Below are 17,965 nucleotides of genomic sequence, written 5' to 3' on the forward strand. Positions count from 1 at the left end.
TTCAAGTATACAGGCCCCTGATGATTACTGAGTTGTTTAATAACAGAGGTTGAAGGTCACCATACGAAGGACCTGGCAGAAAGTAGTTAACCCTGCTCTTATGGAAGTAGTGCGGGTGTGCCCGTGCCCACTTTTAAGTAGAACCTTCTAACCTGAGTTCCATCCCTCCTTCCGATAGATGCTACTTAGATGGGAGAAGCTGTGCAAACTCTTAATGTTTTAAGCATCCTGTTTTAGTGAAAAGATCCGCAGGGTCTGAGCAGTGGCACCTTGTACTTAACTCCTTTGATGTCCAGTCATCCAATATCCCCAGCTGGGGATATTTCCCTTGGAGTAGGTGGTTGCAAAGATCGACTGAGAAAAAACACGCTAAAGCGTCACGTTATTGTCACCCCAGGTACTGCGTTGCTGCTCTCCAGGCGAGCCAGGTGTACCCGCCTCGGCGTCCTTGCCCACGTAGGACGGGCCACGCCGGTAAGGGATAGAAGAGAAGAGCAAGGGGAGGAGGCAGGAAGGTCACCCCCATCCCGCGGCAGAGACTGACTTCCCGGGCACGTTTGGGCGGGGCGTTCCAACAGACTAAATAGGGAGGCGACAGTCCTCGGGCTCTGTTGACCGTCCACGCCCGCTGCCCCTCGGAGACTGTCCGCCGGCCTCAGTCCCGGGACTGCCGGGGCGCTAGCGCCATCTATGGAGAGGTGAGGATGGGTCGGGGAGGCTGGGATGGCGATGGGGGCGGAGAAACGCGCTCCCAGGGCATCAGCGGTCGCCTAACTGCGGCTGCCGCTGCCCCCCGAAGGCCCCCCAGCCCCTGGAACCCGGGTTCCCGCGCTGGGCGCGCCCGGAGGAGGGCGGGGCCAGCCAGGATCTGGCCGCGGTGGGAGGAGGAGCTTGCGGAGGGGCCACGACCTTGCCCTCTTCCCCGGCCCCCGGGCCCCCGGCCCAGCCCGGCAGCTCAGCCTGCTGTCGGCGGCCCGGGAGGCCTCGCCACAGGGGCCTGGCAGTAACTTCTCTTTGGAATCCCCCGCACGCGCCTGGGCTCAAGCGCGCTCCCATTCGGGCACCAGCGCCCGGCGTCTAGCTACCTCGCGCGCCCTCCGTCTATTTTTTCCTATTGCTTTCGTTCTCACACTCTCAAATAGGTCAAGGGGTGGAAGTTGCACCTGGTGTAGCCTCCGGCTCTGATGCAAAAGCAGCTTTTTCCCTCGGGCTCCGAGAAAGCATTGCAAGTATTCACTTGGGTGGAGCTTCCCACCCCCACACGGTGCGGAAAGCTCCGCGACCGTGGTTCTAACAATGGTCTGCAGAGGGGAGCGGCGGGAAGCGTCTAGTCCAGCCTAGTTCAGCCAGCTCCGCGCTTGCCCTTCCTCCGGGGACGAGGAGGAGGGGGCGCGACAGGTCGCGGCGCGCGCTCACGCCCGCGCGCCCGAAATTGAAGTCTGACCGCCAGGGCGAGTTCCTGTGCTTTTGTCATTCCAGTCGCCGAGGGTGACCTGTTTACCTTGAACACTTGGACGGCACCAAAACGGGCGAGCCTGCCGAGCAGAGAGGACTGCGGAATGTGCTTCAGATGCGTACCGCATAAATCAGAGCTCCGAGCTGCAGGGGACACGCTTAGTGTCTTAAAGGTGAAAATGAATGTGTGTTTTCGGGGAGTACATGTGTATCTTTCCCTGTAGAATCTATCCTCTGGGAATCGATTAACTAGCAGCAGGAGGTGAACTAGAGATAACTTTAAGTCAGAAAGTTCGTCAGAATATTTTTTTAGTTGATCTGAAAGAACTCACTGAAATAGAGCAGATGACAAAAATACAGTTTAAGAAGGTTTATCAAAATGGAATGGTAGGATTGGAATGTTGGCTACATGTATGTTTTTTAGCATTATCTCGGCTCTCTGTGATAAATGTTATAAGCATACAATGTTTTATGTGGAAAGAGGGTAAGGCTACAAAAATCCACATGAGCCAGAATATATTTATATCATTTTGAGGGTAAGGTTATTAGCAATGTTACGGGCAACAATTGGCATTTAACCCCTTCTTTCAGCTGCTAAAAGTGCTATTATTCATGTGAATCATGAACCTATAGAATCCTTGGATGACGTTACTAGCTAATAAATGGTTAACTTGTTTGGAAGTTTCTGGAAGCGAGAACTGAGAACTGTAGGTTTTTCTGTCCCTGACACCTAACAACCTACTGGACTCTCCTGTGGATGAGGGGGGTTTAGAGGAGAGGAGGGCACAGACCTAAGGGAGCTGGCAAGTTGGGAGGGGTCTCCCTGCTGAGGAGACTCCTCCAGAAAGCTGCTGCTTTAGGAATGCATTTGGCCAGCTTTGAGAAAGGCGGTCTCTCTAAATTCTTCTCTTGATTCAAAAGAAACCCTGTTTCTGGAAAAGATTCAATTCCTATAATGATGTTCTTTGGAAGTGATTTGTCCTTGTGTGTGTGTGTGTGTGTGTGTGTGTGTGTGCGTGCGCCTTGATTTAGCTAAAACACCATGAGGTAGTTCAAAGGCTTCAACACAGTTTTATTCATTGGAGGAATGTGAAACTGAAAAGGTTATCTGCACAGTTAACTCTGGCTTAAAATGGAGGGGCAAGGGGGCTGTCCTAGTCAGCCTTCAACCTGTTTATATGTACTTCTGCAGCCACATCTTGTCGTGATTAAGAGGGCTGAAAGAAGGTATTACATTTTACAGTTTTTCTTTTTTTAAAGATTTTATTTATTTATTTTTAGAGAGGAGAAGGGAGGGAGGAAGAGAGGGAGAGAAACATCAATGTGTGGTTGCCTCTCATGCGCCCCCTACTGGGGACCTGGCCTGCAATCCAGGTTTGTGCCCTGACTGGGAATCAAACTGGTAACCCTTTGGTTCTCAGGCCAGCACTCAAGCCACTGAGCCCCATGAGCCAGGGCTATAGTATTTCTGACAAGTGAATATGTGAATATTTACATACATTTCACTCGCAAAGAATTCCTATGCACCTGTAGAAAGCTAGTTTCCAAAATCGGAAACATTCTGATGAGGGCTCTATGCCTGCTTTGAAGAAGGCACAAAGGGCCGGTCAGGCTTGGAAATACACAGAATCTTAGGGTAGGGGAAAAATACAACCAAGTCCTTGTGTTTAGTGCATATTGGTGTTCTGGTTTATATTTTAAATAGGAACTGAGTGAAGGTCTCATTGTAATTTAGCCCTTGGTGTTGCTTATTGAGAAGAGGCTGTCAGAGCCTGTCTGTGCCATCTCGTATTCTCGCTCGTAGACAAGTAAGAAAGTGATGGGAGAGCAGTGCATGACAGTGCATGAGATACAGGGGTTTGTCTATGGACAGACTGAAGGGACTAAAAAGCAAGCCTGATTCTCTCCCAGTTCAGTCCCTGGGAGGGCTGAAAACACAGAGGTGCTAAATGACCAGTTGGGTGTCCTTTAGCTCCTGTGATTCTTCTCTCGTCTCTTAATGTCATAAGCGTATACAGCACAGACCTCAGGCTAAGAGGTCTCCAAAAGGAGTTGACTTCATTCACTTTGGGTACTTACCTCCCTCCTGGAGAGACTTCCAACCACAGATGGGAAGGAATTTAGAGTTTGCACTCCATCACCTGGAGGGAATCGCAGCCCTGAGCCTTTCCTCCTCTGTAAAATGGGGATGATGATATTTCCTAAGGTGGCTGCTTGTGACCAGCCAATGGAAGAGTTGGTGTAGCCCTGGCTGGTGTGCCTCAGTGGACTGAGTACTAGCCTGCAAACCAAAGGATCGCCAGTTCAGTTCCCAATCAGGGCACATTCTCGGGTTGCAGGCCAGGTCCCCAGTAGGGGCTCATGAAAGACAACCACACACTGATGTTTCTCTCCCTCCCTTCCCTTCTGTCTAAAAAAATAAATCCATACAATCCATAAAAACATTGGTGCAAATTGTTGAATATGCTGTCAGCCCAAGCTGCCTGTAAGAAGGAGAAACCTGTAGACTTCAGTGTCATTTCCTGGGGGCTGCCAAGGGGCTGCTGCGATTGACGGTAAATGAGTCATCGCCCTGTCTTGGTATTCTTATGCTCTTCTGGTACCCAGCGTGGTTCCACCGGACACTTAGCAGTCAGCGTCCTTCGGGAGTTGGAAGCTCCCACTGTCAAACTTGCATGTCCTCCACCTCAGACCGGCCTTTGCTCACCTAAGTGACACAAGTTGGCCGTGGTGGTTTTGGAGATAAGGAGGAGATACTAGGAGGAGGGAGGAGAGGATCCGCTGAAATTCTAAAATGGAATTTAAACATTTCATTGACTAGTTTCTGTTCACGGCCTGCGAAGGATGGCCCTCACAGCATGCTAACAATCCCTCACTTTCCTGTGGACACTGAGAAGAGCTAGAGGGCACCCGTCATTATTTAGAAATGGGGATGTCCAACAGGGACTGGGGGGATGGAGCAGCAGCCGCCCTCACTCAGGTTTTCAGTGGTTCAGCTCAGCGTTCCTGAGGCACCTGGGGCACCTCGCTGAGCCTTCAGGATGCAACAGCAAGACAGACAGCACTGGCCCCTGGCAGACCACAGGTCAGCTGGTAATACACCTGGGTAAGCCATGACCATAGCTGGGCTGTGTGCTAGGCAGGAGGGAGGGAGGTCAGGAATGCTCGCTTAAGGAAGCTCTGTTGGGGTTGTGAGGGAAGGTCCTTCGGGAAGGAAGGGCGTCGGAGGCCCAGCGCACAGCGCCTGCAGAGACTGACTGTGTGTGTGGTGGGGGCGGGTGTCAGGATGGTGGGGAAGGCTGTGGAGAGAGGCGTGTCTTTGCAGAAAGGAGACAGTGTATCAGTGAGGCAGGAACCGCAGGCCTGGGCCGCGACACACTTTTTCTCTTTTTTTTTTCTGTGTTAAGAATGACAGTCTCAGGAGGACTCTCAATTCCTTTGGGTAAACATCTTACCTTGGGCTTATTTTTCAGACTATCGTGTTGAATTATTTAAAAAAGATATTTACAGTCCTTTTTTTTTAGCTGGCCAGAACTAAACCAGTGTTTACTGTAATTGACTGTCAGCTCTTTGCATTACTGGTTGTCTGATTGGAAAACCACGTATGGGTAGGCTAACTCTGTAGGGTAGCTGGAGATACACAGAATGGGTACATCGTTCTTCTGACGCCTATTCAGGAGCTGCAGCGACTGGTGCATGTGCGGAGTCTGCAGGCCAAGACCCCTGAGCCCAGCTCCGGGACACTGTGACTCAGGCCCTGCAGGGTGGCCGCAAGAAGCACTGTTCAGCCCTGGTGGGTTGCCGTCAGGGGACATCCAGGCAAGGCTGGGCGAGGGGTTGTTTTCTGAACCTGGTCACAGTGTGTGGCTTTAGTTACTTGGTTATTCCGTGTTCCCTTCTCACTGCCCTTATTTTTCTTTCTTCTCTCCCTTCTTTGCCATTTTTTTTTCAGTGCTTTTTTCCCCTCTCTCTCCAGAGCTCCTGACGATCACTTCTCAGCCTTTATAATTAGGCTTTGGCCTCAACCCCAGGCCCTAAAGAGTATTGGCCTTGATTTGGGTAGTTTTGGATAGTTTAGCCTGTGACCTTATTTCTGTTCCTGAAGGTGTAATCATGTGTGAAGATAGGTACAACTCTTTTCCCTTTCACCCTTCTTTCCATGCGTGGCCTGCTGTCTTGTGTGCTAAATGCTCTCTTTTCTCCCCTTTCTTTCTTGTGTCAGTTAGGTTGCCAATAACAAAAACTAGCCTAGCTACTTTATGCACAAGGGCTTTAAGATGGAAATCAGATGCTCACAAGAAAGTTGGAAGGGAAGGTTGCAACTCAAAGGAGAGGAGGGGAGAGGATCCAGGAGGAGCTTAAAGGATGACTCCCAGACAGGACTGCGGAACTGGCCCCCAGGGTGGCTGCCATCATTGCCACCTTCTGGAGACTAGGAGTCAGGGCTGCCACTGGAGCTGCTGACATCAAGAGCAGTGTCTGAGCTGGGTTCCAGTGATCAGAGAAGCTGCTGCAAAGTGCCGCTGTGCTCAGGAAGCCAGTGACTGACCACTGCTCCCAATAACAGAAATAAACCAGCAAACGTCGTCCTCCTTACGCACCTGCCACCTAACTTTTCATCTAGCTCATTTCACTGGCAGAACCTAATCTGTGCCCACAACCCTAGCTGCAAGGGAGTCTGGGTCATGTACTTTATAGCTTTCTTGCCTTAGAGATAGAGGAATATACAGTTGAAGGAAACTGGAATGAATACTGATTGACACTGTGATGTCTAACACTTAGAGATTTAGCTAGAATATTTCATTCAAAGCAGGTAGGTGACATATTGTAAAAATTAAAAAAAAGGATTTAGTTGCTAACCAATTTCCATATTAAACAGATGGATGGTATAGTCATTACAGTTGAAATTGCTGGAAAACATCATGCAAATAAATAACTACAGATTACCAACTGCTGTCTCTGAATGTGGTTCTATTTGAATGTGAAATAATATTCCTTTGTTTTGGTTTAGTAATCAAAGTAAAATGTCAGGAAAATGATTTTTACAAGGGTTCTCCCCAATAGCTTATCCACTGAATGAATTGCAATGCAAAGAACATAGTGTCCAGAGCAATAATGACCCCTGGCAGGCTTGTTCTTTTATCAGATGAAGTAACTGTGTTTCTACCAAGTATTTTTTGCTCTGTAACTTTAATGGTGCTTTTTAAAAAGGGTTACAAAGATAGGAATGACCTGTTAATTGGAGATTAAAATAGTCATCTGCTTGAATTCACTAATCCCTTATTTTGTACCCTGGTGCTTGTCACAATCTATTTTTTCAAACACTTAAAATAGATATGATTGGATCTCTACTATTGCTAAGTAATCAATGATCATTTATTTGTACTCAGAAATTACATTGGCAGGACTAATTAGTCTTGATTATTGAGTGATCATTTTATAGTTGCTCCTGATACTTGGAGCTACAAAATGAGGGAAGAGTAGCTGAAACAAATGAAGTTCCTTAGTGAATTAGTCAGCCTGTTACATATGTATTGTTAAATTGATTTTTACATTTCAAAAGGTAAGGCTCCATTCAGACATCTTCTCTGGTAGATGATGAAAACATTTAAATGCAGAATTACAGGTGTTTCCCGGGAGAAACCACTATAATATGATTATGTTCATTTGGATCCAGGAGAGATAACCAAGAATTTAGCCACTCCACACCAAGCCACCCAAAATAAATACATCGAAATAAAAACAGCTTCAAGGCAAATCCACAGTTTTCTGTCTCAAGTCCCTACCAGGGACTGCTGTTCCTAAACCCATTTATGGTATGTTCTCAGGAGGGGACTGTTTGAATCTAACATTATGTTTTTATTTGATTGCTTGTAAAGGAAACTAAGTAGTGTTAATCTTACTATGTTATAGTAGCATTAATCAACTCTAATGCCAGCATCTCCTCTCCTCCCCTCTTTTGTTCGTATTCAAGCAAACATTCAGGAGAGAAAGCTGGATGTTCTTCCCTGTGGATCACAAAGGTATTGAATTATTGTCTTTAGCTATACTGTATGGAGTTTAGTTGAAGATTGAGTTATAGGACACAACTCCTTTTATGGATCAAAAATCAGAATGACCCTTTGACTTGCCAAGTGTATTAAGAAAAACAGCCAAATCTGCAGTCGCTCTCTGGTTCGATCAGCGACGTGCCGAATTAGAGTGGGTAGAGAGAGCCTGGGTTTGTTGGTTTGTTTGTTTTGTATATTTTTAAAAGAAAAATTTGAGGAGAACCAAGCAAGACTAGTATTTGAACATCACTGAGTGGTTTGTTTTTTCACTGACTCGAGAAGTGGAGCCTCTTTTGTGCTTCCTTTTGGGGTTGGTGTCAGACTCCAGCTCTGCCCTTGAGCGGCTGGGGGCCCAGGGAGATGGCAGTAAAGCGTCCGGCGCTGTCGGACTTGCATCACCAGTGTGGGAACAGTAGCCTTTTCAAAGAGAAAGTGGTGAGGTCAAAGGTGCAGTTAATGGCAGCATAAACATATTCGTGATGTCAGAGAGTATCTGCTGGTATTTTCAACAACAATGAAAAGGCAGCCAGGAGAGGCAAACACTGGCAACTGTCCAGGACTCTGTCTTTTATTGGCTCCCTTTTCCCCAGAGAATCATTACTCGTGAGCTTGTTGAAAGTTGGAGGGGTTTAGCGTTTCAAGAAATAATGAGTTTGTAAAAAAAGAGGACTCTTTTTTTTGGTACGTTAGTCAATGTTCAGACAGTAACCAGTAACCTTTAAAAAATGTTCAGGGTGCCAGCAGGAAGGGGAGACTTCGGTCCTGTTCAGGGACTTCATTCCGGTGACTACAAGAAGCTAAATTCAGTTCTGTGACCGGGCTTGGAAGCGATTGTCCCCTGAGAGCTTCAGGGTCGAAGCTCAGCCTGAGTGACATTCTCGGTTTCAGCCTTGTTCCTCCCTGAGCCAAAAACCTAGCTGTGCTACGCCAAACTTCTGACCTACAGAATTGTGAGCAAATAAATAAAAAATAATCATGATAACTAAAAAACATAAGAGCCCATAACATTCTACAAGGCGTTGAGTGTACAATTAGAATAATTTGAGAAAATGCAGGCACCTTATGAATCATAAGATATTTGCAAGTGCAGGTGGCAATGCAATAAATCATTAACCACATAAATCACTACGCAGTTATGAAAAACATGTAGGACAACCATGTGCCTGATTGTTTAAAAACTTCCCACCACTCACTCTGGTGTTGTGAATCATTCCCAGTGTGCTGTGTGCTATGATTCATTCATTCAAACAGAAGATTGAAGAGTAATTGAGTAATTTTAAAAATAGAGAAAAATTACATTGTATTTTGATGTGGACATTTTTTATTATAGGTAAATAGTCATCACTAAAGTATTCATATTGCTTCTTTGATACTTTGTGTGACAACTACTTTGGGTCAAGCTGTGCCCGGCTAACTCCTGTTCTCCTGGGTCTGTTTGTTTCAGCAGTTGACCTGGTGGACCGCTGGGCTTGTAGAATTAGTTTGCATGGAGTCTAGTCCTTAGACCTTAAGAAACTAGTGATATAGCTTTCTTCCCTTGTTGGCTCTCAAGCTGCTTCTCAGCTCCACCGCTCAGCGTGATGCTGTTTCCTGTGGGCCTTGGCCCCTGCAGCCAGGTGCCTTTTGTGTCTTTCCATCATTTATCCTTCACCTGAGAGGCACATGAGCTGTTTGACCTTTTTGCTTGCTGGATCACCAACAGCTTCGGAAAGGGTAGATTGTGGCCCATGTGCCTATGGTCAGTCCCAGAGGTGCCAGCAAAATGACCATCCTGTGGATTTCAATAATCATTTTTGTCAAGCGTGTCATCACTTTGAAACTTGGTGATAGAAATGTGTGGCAGGAAACCCTGAGAGACTCATAGTGTTGGGTGAGGTTGTGTGGTACTTTATACGGAGGAGAGTGGAGGAGGAGGAGGAGGAGGAGGTGGGCCAGGCTTATGCCCGCCCCACCCTTTGAAAAAGAAAGAGTCTATAGCTAGAGGGCAGAAGAAGGGTCCTGGAATGGCTTGAATCTACCTGTGTGTGGTCTTGTGGTTCTGTTTAAGGAGAAGAAACTGTTTCTGCTGATTGAGGGGTGGAGACCACGCGCAGAGAGACTAAGGATGGGGAGAGAGAGGACAGGCGGGACAGACGGACGGCCCAGGAAAGCGCTCAACAGAGGAGAGTTGCTAGACTTTGAAAGGACCTGATAATTCTGAAACAAAACAGATGTAGCAGCTTAGGGGTGGGAGGAGGGAAATTGAAGAAATTTACATTCCCTAGTGTAGGAGGAGGGACTGCCCGTTGGGGCCCTCTTTATCAATTATGTGTCAATAGCTCAGGCTGTCTTGGGAAATAGAGTTAAGGGCACAATGTAAACAATTGTGGTGGACCCTGAGCAGCAGAGTCCGCCTGTTGTGGCTGACAGCGAGAATGAATGCACAGGCGACAACAGTCCTGTGGAGAACAAGGGAACAGGCACAGCTACCATCTCAAGGGGTGAGTGCCTATGGTGCCTCGGCCACTCCCTCAAGAGGGGAGCGCCCAACCCTTGTCTAGACAGGCTTTTATTGTTTTCCTGGGGTCTTACATCAGAGAAAGATTTATTATCTATTACATAGACTATTACTGTCTACATTTTAGGTACAATCAAGAAAATGAAAATAACATGCAGAGGGGAATGGCGATGAGCTGATTAGCTCTGTCCTTGGGAAAATTCACACAGGCTTTGGAAATTACCCTGAAGATAGACGATGCACACTTATTGTTTTAGACCAGGGTGATGGAGTTTTAGCAAGAGCAAGCCATAACAGTCTATATGCATTTTCTAGGCCTGATTCCCACGGGAAAACTCAGTTTGAAGGTCTGGTTCCTGCCCACCACTTTGCTTCTGTAGGTTTTCCATACAGAGCTGAGTCACATTTGCCAGGCCAAAACAAGCCGGTCCCCTACGAACAATGAAAGGTTAAGTTTTGGCTTTCTCTCTGTTTGCCTATTTTTGACCATTTCTTCATGTGTGAAGCTTCCCTTTTGTAACAGTTTAGGAGGCCATTCAGCAAGGATGATGGAAGCAGACCCTTTGGCCTTGCTAAGGTAAAAGCTACTTTCAGAAACTCATCGTGGTTTTTATATTAATTGTTTTTGTTATTTAAGGATTATTTTTCAAAAATATTGTGTTCATTTTTTTAATGTTTCATCATTAAAAAAATGATGGGACTTGGGGTCAGTTATATAGCTCATAGCACGCCACTGACTTTCAATAACTGTGTTTGATACAAGACAGATGGCGTCTCAGTTTACATGGACTGCCATAACCAAAGACCTCGGGCTGGGTGGCTGAAACATGAGAAATTCATTTTCCTACAGTTCTGGAGGCTGTGAGTCCCGGATCAAGATGCCAGCCCATCTGGGTTCTGGTAGGAGCCCTCTTGCTAGCTTGCAGATGGCCACCTTCTCTCACCTGTCCTCACGTGAGCCTCCGTCTGTGAGCACGAGGAGAGAGCTTGCTGGGGGTTCTTGTCAAAAGGACACTAATCCTATTGGATCAGAGCCGCACCCTTGTGACCTCATTTAACCTTACCTCCTTGTAGGCCTTATCTCCAAATACAGTCGCGTCAGGGGTTAGAGCTTCAACACAGAGACTTTGAGGATGACATAAACATTCAGCTCATGAAGATGGCACCCTAGATTCCATTAAGTATTGTATTCTTAACAATCTTAACCTTAACAAGCCATCACCAAGAAGTATTTCCATCTTTCATAGGAGCTTCTGGTTAAATAGTTTGTCTTGTCTATTTTTGAATTTTTTAAATTAATTTTTACTAGATTATGATGAAACCCTGTGAATGTTACAATAGGTATTGTAACATAGGTAATGTTACAAAATGGTATTTAGAATTTGAAATTAGAAATAATGGACTATGTCTCCTTTTAGGCTTAGCTCTGAAAAAAAACAAGCACAGTCATAAAAGGGAGTATGAAAACTGAAATAATTAAACTTTTCAAAACAGTCTGGTTTATTCTGGGCACAGACTTAATAACTCTTGCTGCTAGGAGAAGTACAATTTACGGCCACAAGAAAGCTTAAAATGTCAAGCATATTCTGATAAAACACATGCAAGATGTCTGCAAATTAGACCATTCTTTCAACCGCTGTATTTCCTGCTTCTGTGCAGCTTTCATAATTGTGGCACTTCGAATTGAAAGCTCTGTGTGTGATATACACATTTTAACCCTCCCCTGAAGTGGTTTTCTGCAGGTATTAATCAGGTGTGCATTGCTACTGACAGCGGAGGGGATTACAAGATCCAAGGTATTAGGAACTCAGGATGAATGACAGAGGTAGCCCTGAAGTGCACACACGGCCAGGAGATGGTGTGGGGAGCTCTGCTTCAGAAACAAAGGTGGGCAGAGGGCCAGCACCCAAGGACTTGAGGTCACAGGTGCAGCAAGCCTTCTCCAGTATCCAGATCACAGCTCAGAGCCCAGAGGCCTAAGAGCGTTCAGTACAGTTGTCACCACTCTGGTCTACCCAAGGCTGACTCCTCTGATGACCTGGCAGTCCTTGTTCTCCTATTTTAGGTAGGATTCCAGAAGATTTAGTTGTCTGAATTTTTTTAAGCCCAAAGCCAACCCAAAGCAGCAAGTTTGACAGTAGAAGAGCTTACTGGAGACAGAGTGAGAAGTGGTTGCCACTGTGGGCAGCGCACCCCAAACCTAGTGCTCGTGAGTGGGGTGCAGACACTCTGTTAGACCCAGGGAGCATTGCTGCTCTGTGATATTTTGCCATAATTAGCCCCTAAGTTATCAATAAAAATGTATTCATTATAGGCAATTTAGAAAGATGTAAAAAGTATGTGGTAAAGGTTAGAAAGATTTCCTTAAAAGGGATTAAAATAAATGATACTTCGGTACTAAAAATGATCAACCTCGGCTTTTTCTAATGGTAAATTGTGTGACACAGGCTTTTATCCAAGTTGCTCTAAATTTATTCATATATTTTGTTGATTATGCTATTACAGTTGTCCCAATTTTTCTCCCTTTTCTCCCCTCCACCCAGCACCTCCCACTCCCTCCAGCAATCCCCGCTTCTTTAGTGCATGTCCATGGGTCATGCGTGTAAGTTCTTTGGCTGCTCCATTTCCTATACTGTCCTTCACATCCCCCTGCCTATTCTGTAACTACCTGTTTGTACTACTTCATCCTGTACCTCTCCCCCATACTCCCTTTCCTCCACCCAACCGATAATCCTCTAAATGATCTCCATATCTATGATTCTGTTTCTGTTCTGCTTGTCTGCTTAGTTTGTTATTAGATTCAATTGTTGGTACTTGTGAATTTATTGCCATTTTAATGTGTATAGTCTTGATCTTATTTTTCTTAAGTCCCTTTAACCTTTCACAAATAATGGCATGTTGATGATGAACTCCTTTAGTTTTACCTTGTCTGGGAAGCACTTTATCTGCCTTTCCATTCTAAATGATAGCTTTGCTGGGTAGTAATCTAGGTTGTAGGCCCTTGATTTCCATCACTTTGAGTATTCCTTGCCAATCCCTTCTAGCCTGCAAAGTTTCTTTTGGGAAATCAGCTGACAGTCTTATGGGAACTCCTTTATAGGTAACTATTCGCTCTTCTCCTGCTGCTTTTAAGATTCTCTCTCTTTTTTTAAGATTTTACTTATTTATTTTTAGAGAAGGGGGAAGGGAGGAAGAAAGACAGGGAGAGAAACACCAATGTGTGGTTGCTTCTCACGCACCCCCAACCGGGAACCTGGCGCGCAACCCAGGCACGTGCCCTTGATTGGGAATTGGACCAGCAACCCTTTGGTTTGCAGGCTGGCACTCAATCCACTGAGCCACACCAGTCAGGGCTCTCTCTTTATCTTTAACCTTTGACATTTTAATTATGATGTGCCTTGGTGTGGTTCTCTTCGAGTCTACCTTGTTTGGGACTCTCTGTGCTACCTGGACTTACATGTCTATTTCCTTCACCAAATTAGGGAAGTTTTCTTTCAATATATTTTCAAATAAGTTTTCAATTTCTTGCTCTTTCTCTTCTCCTTTCAACACCCCCATGATTTGAATGTTGGTACATTTGAAGTTGTTCCAGAGGCTCCTTATGGGATCCTCTTTTTTTAAATTCTTTTTTCTTCTGGCTATTCTGATTGAATGTTGTTTTCTGCCTTATGTTCCAAATCATTGATTCGATTCTCAGTTTCATCATTCCGCTGTTGATTCCCTGTTCAAATTTTTCTTTATCTCATTTAGTGTAACGCTTATTTCTACCTGGTTCTTTGTTATGCTGTTGAAGTACCTAGTGAGTTCCTTGAGCGTCCTAATAACCAGTGTTTTGAATTCCGCATCTGATATATTACTTATCTCCATTTTGTGGAGTTCTTTTTCTGGAGTTTTATTCTGTTCTTTCATTTGGGCCATGTTTCTTGGTCTCCCCACTTGGGCAGCCTCCCTGTGTTTGTTTCTGTGTATTAGGTAGAGCTGCTTTGACTCCCTGTCTTAGTAGCGTGGCATAGTGTACCACAGCACACCAGTAACTTGGATGGGGAGAAGCCTTACACAGTCACCAGGGCAGAGCAATCTGTGTGAACCTGGTGATGGAGTCTCAGATATGGTGCCACTGCTTTGTGTCTCTGTGTGTGAAGGGCTCAGAATGGGAACGAAGGCCTCTGCCTTACCTTTGGAGTTTTGTCTGGAAGCAAGCTGTCCCCTGGCACTCGTCCTGATACCAGACACTTCAGTTTCTCTCTGCATGCCACTCTTTCTTTCGAGTTGCTGCACCGGTGCTGGAGCTCAGAGGGAGTGAGTCTGAGTAAGTCCTAAGTCCATCGTGGTCCCTTTAAGAGGAGACCCCTGAGAATCCTGAGGTTTCTTCCTCTGTCCTAACTCCCACTGGTTTTTACAGCCGGAAGTTACGGGAACTTCCCTTTCTGGCAGTGGAACCCTGGGCTGCGTGGTCTGGTGTGGGGCTGGGACTCCTTGCTCCCGAGATATCTCTCCTGATTTATATCCACCACACGTGGGTGTGGAACCTGCCCATTCCGTGTCCCCGCATCTCCGCCCCTCCTACTAGTGTGAATGAATGTGACTTCTTTAATTTCTTGGTTGTCAGACTTCCATACAGGTCGATGTTCTGACAGTTCTGGGTGATAATTATTTTGGAGTTTAGTTGTAAGTTTTGCTGTGGTTGTGTGACATAGGCAAGCTGTATTACCTATGCTCTCATCTTGACTGGAAATCTAAAGTTGGTCTAAATTTTTAGTTCAGTGCCCATTTATTTAGAATAGGAATTCTCCGACTAACACAAGAGGTGGCACACACTAATACCATCCACCCACTGCATGCGGCGGGAGCTCAGAGAGCAGTCTGGCTTCTAGAACTTGGGACCGAGGGACTGACTTCCTTGGGGATGGGCCTCACCTGTTTGTCCAGAAGCTGCACACAGTGGGGAGGTGCCGGAGACTGAAGGAGCAAAAAACAGAGTTTACAATACTTCATGTACCATGTTTACACTTTTAGTGTCCTCTTCAGTTTTCACATGGAGATTATAATCCAAAGGAATTTTATAATCCGATAGTGCTCATCATCGCTATCACCCTCAGTGGTTAACACTCCAGAGGTATGAGAAGTGTACGTAATGAAATTCTAGGTAGTATGCAAATAAACTTTTTGCATAGTACCCAAAATGTCAAATTGGGAAGCAGAGATGTTCTGCGGGTTTTATGCTTAAATACTGCCCAACTCTAGGGCCCTGGGGAAACCATTTCCCGTGTTTACTTGTGATAGAGTTGACATTAAAATGACTTTTTTCCTGTTAGCATTTGACCAACTCACGCCATCCCCTTCTGGAGTATTTTAATTTTCTCCAGTAATGCACTAAGTGAATCCTTTCTAATTACAGTGGCTCTTTAACACTGGTAATTTCTAGGGAAGGGAAAGCCTCCTGAGTTTCCGATTTTTCTCATTAAGTATGGAAGCTGTCCCTCCCGTAGTAGAATTACAATCATGGATCCACTTAGAATGCCAGAAGAGTATTAAATACATTTTTCAGAACATTGTCTTTACTGTCTAGTGATTGTCAATATGAGAGGAATAACTGGGTCTAAGCTATTAACAAATTTTGAGCCCAGGCTGGTGTGGCTCAGTGGATTGAGTGCCAGCCTGCAAGCCAAAGGGTGGCTGGTTCAATTCCCAGGCACATCCCTGGGTTGTGGGCCAGGTCCTCAGCTGGGTGCATATAAGAAACAACCACACATTAATGTTTCTCTCCTTCTCTCCCTCCCTTCCTCTCTAAAAATAAATAAGTAAAATCTTTAAAAAAATTTTTTTGAATTTGTTTGGAAACATTTTTGCAAGCTAAATTTTGCCATTGTCATTGCAGAGGCTGAAGGACCTTGTAATGCAGCTTCTAAAAAAACAACAATATCGATGAATTCGTGTTTTAAATGAGATGCTACCCAAATCACAAAAGACATACATACTCAGGGAGTGTAGAAGGCTGCAGAAATTGTGACTTTGCTGGGATGCAGCCTGTTGGATGAGGATGAGGTTGGAAAGGGGAACAGAGTGGACACCCCTCCCCAATTTCCTGTCCCTTTAAGGTAAGGTGAGGGTGGGCAGCACAGAAGGTGGTCCCAGAAGTGCACCGCCAGTAGGTCTCTTCCAGTCACCAGAATCGCTGAGCTGTGATGGATCTACAGTGTGGCACTTCTCAACCGCACTGGCCTGGCCAGACAGCGTCATGGAGAGAGGCAGCAGGTCTGCAGACGCAGAAGTCACCACAGAGACGCTCCTACTTCTGTGCTCATGTAAAACCAAAGTCCTGCCTCAACTGAGTACACCCTCACTCCTCTGCCCTCTGACCATGCTATGCTCTTGTGCTCACATATGCTTGCAGGATTTTGTGTTATCGATATGTAAATAAACATACACACAAATACACACACATATATAATGTATATATAGCATTCAAGGTCCTAGACTCCCTCGTTGGTACTGAACACGCCTTTTCTTTACCTCTTTATTGGTGCTCACTCTGTTCAACTCTTCACTGGTGATAACTCCAACAATACTTGGTGTTCTTCCCAGTAAGAAAACTATATTTTCATATATGCGAGTATATGTACAACACACATACACATTTTATGTGTGTATACATATATATGCCATATTTTGCTTTTGTGAGCAAAATTGTATGAAAACAATAACCAAAAAATCCCAAATTAATTTTGTTAACTTTTGTAAACATCTTTTATTACTAAACACGGCAGTCTGTTCTATCACTGTCCTTGAACTTCTGGTTCTGAGCTGTTTCTTCCCTAAGCCTGTGTTCCCTGCATTCTCTTTAATTCCAAAGCGGCATTTGATGGACTTTTCTATTGTTCTGTGTGCTTCATCACACATAACAGTGAAGAGAGTATTTATGGCAGGTGCACTCCACCTCCTGCCATATTCCAGCTCATTCTCGTGGCTCCGCCTGGGGTGCAGGGCCCCTTCCCAGGCCAGCCTGCGCTCCACTATTTGGATTTTGTGCTGACCCTTCTGGGGCTGCCTTATGCCTTTAGATGTTAGTGAAAGAGAAGAGTTGGCTGCGCTGACATGGTCTTTTCTCACCTTTGTGATGTAATACGATATGTTGGACATTGAGTGCAGCTGTGGATATTAATTCTATGCCACAGATTAGGGTCTTGAAAATAAATATCCAGCCAAGTTTTAAAAGTATTAGCTACAGAAAATGATAACTTCATTTAGAACTAGAAGTAGGAGTTGGCACCAAAGCTCTTTACTGTCTGTCACTTCACGCTTTTTCAGGCTCGATCTGTGCAGAGCAATGGGTTTAGGGACTGTGATAGGAGAAATTCAAGTCTGGCGTAGATGATTAGTGCTTCAAAGTCATGGGGTGCTTTGGGGATGTTACGGCACACTTTTGTGTGAAATCAGAGCCTTAAAACGAACTGATACCTTCTTTATCCCTAAGAGAAAGTAGCAGTTACCTAGAGAAGCTCAGTGACTTGCCCATGGTCACATTGCCAGTGACAGACCTGGGCCCAGGTGTCTTCCTCCTGGTAGAGTGTCTTTTGATCACAGAAAATGCTCTGAGTCTTACTTTTAAGGTTTTACTTGTGAGGTTTAAATATATTTTACTGGTGTTTCAGTTTTTGAATTGTGCATTTTGTTGACTGACCATAAATAAGTGCACTCCTGCATGTCTACTCTCAGTACTCACTCCTGCACTTCCGACACTCTGATCACCAGATGTGTGGGTGTTTATACACATTAGGTGATTTTGCAGCACCAGGTGGATGTCCCACAATTTAACTCAATCCTGACACCATCCACCTGAAAGTAGCCTGAAATCCTGTTACTGTTGGTATTTAGCTAGTTGTTGGTAAAGGAAAGGGGAGCAAAGGGATTTAGACATCGAGCTCAATCATCTGAGGAGCACAAGCTTGTTCGCTTCACCAGG

General features: G+C 45.3%; 1 protein-coding gene across 4 annotated transcripts in view; it reads left to right on the plus strand.

Moving 5' to 3' along the window:
* Nucleotides 1-606: 606 nt before the first annotated feature.
* Nucleotides 607-17,965, plus strand: part of TRMT9B (tRNA methyltransferase 9B (putative)) — a 54,601-nt gene continuing 37,242 nt past the window's right edge. For 3 of the 4 annotated variants that reach the window (XM_053660054.1, XM_037128716.2, XM_053660055.1), the window contains exons 1-2: nucleotides 607-698; nucleotides 1,480-1,628. The gene's annotated coding sequence lies outside the window, so the exon portion shown is untranslated. Of the gene's footprint in view, nucleotides 699-1,479; nucleotides 1,629-7,429; nucleotides 7,479-17,965 lie in introns of all 4 variants that reach the window. The other variant, XM_053660053.1, reaches the window with a different exon arrangement.

This window comes from Artibeus jamaicensis, unplaced genomic scaffold, assembly GCF_021234435.1.
Source record: "Artibeus jamaicensis isolate MK-2021 breed Jamaican fruit bat unplaced genomic scaffold, CSHL_Jam_final scaffold_833, whole genome shotgun sequence".
Classification (NCBI taxonomy): domain Eukaryota; kingdom Metazoa; phylum Chordata; class Mammalia; order Chiroptera; family Phyllostomidae; genus Artibeus; species Artibeus jamaicensis.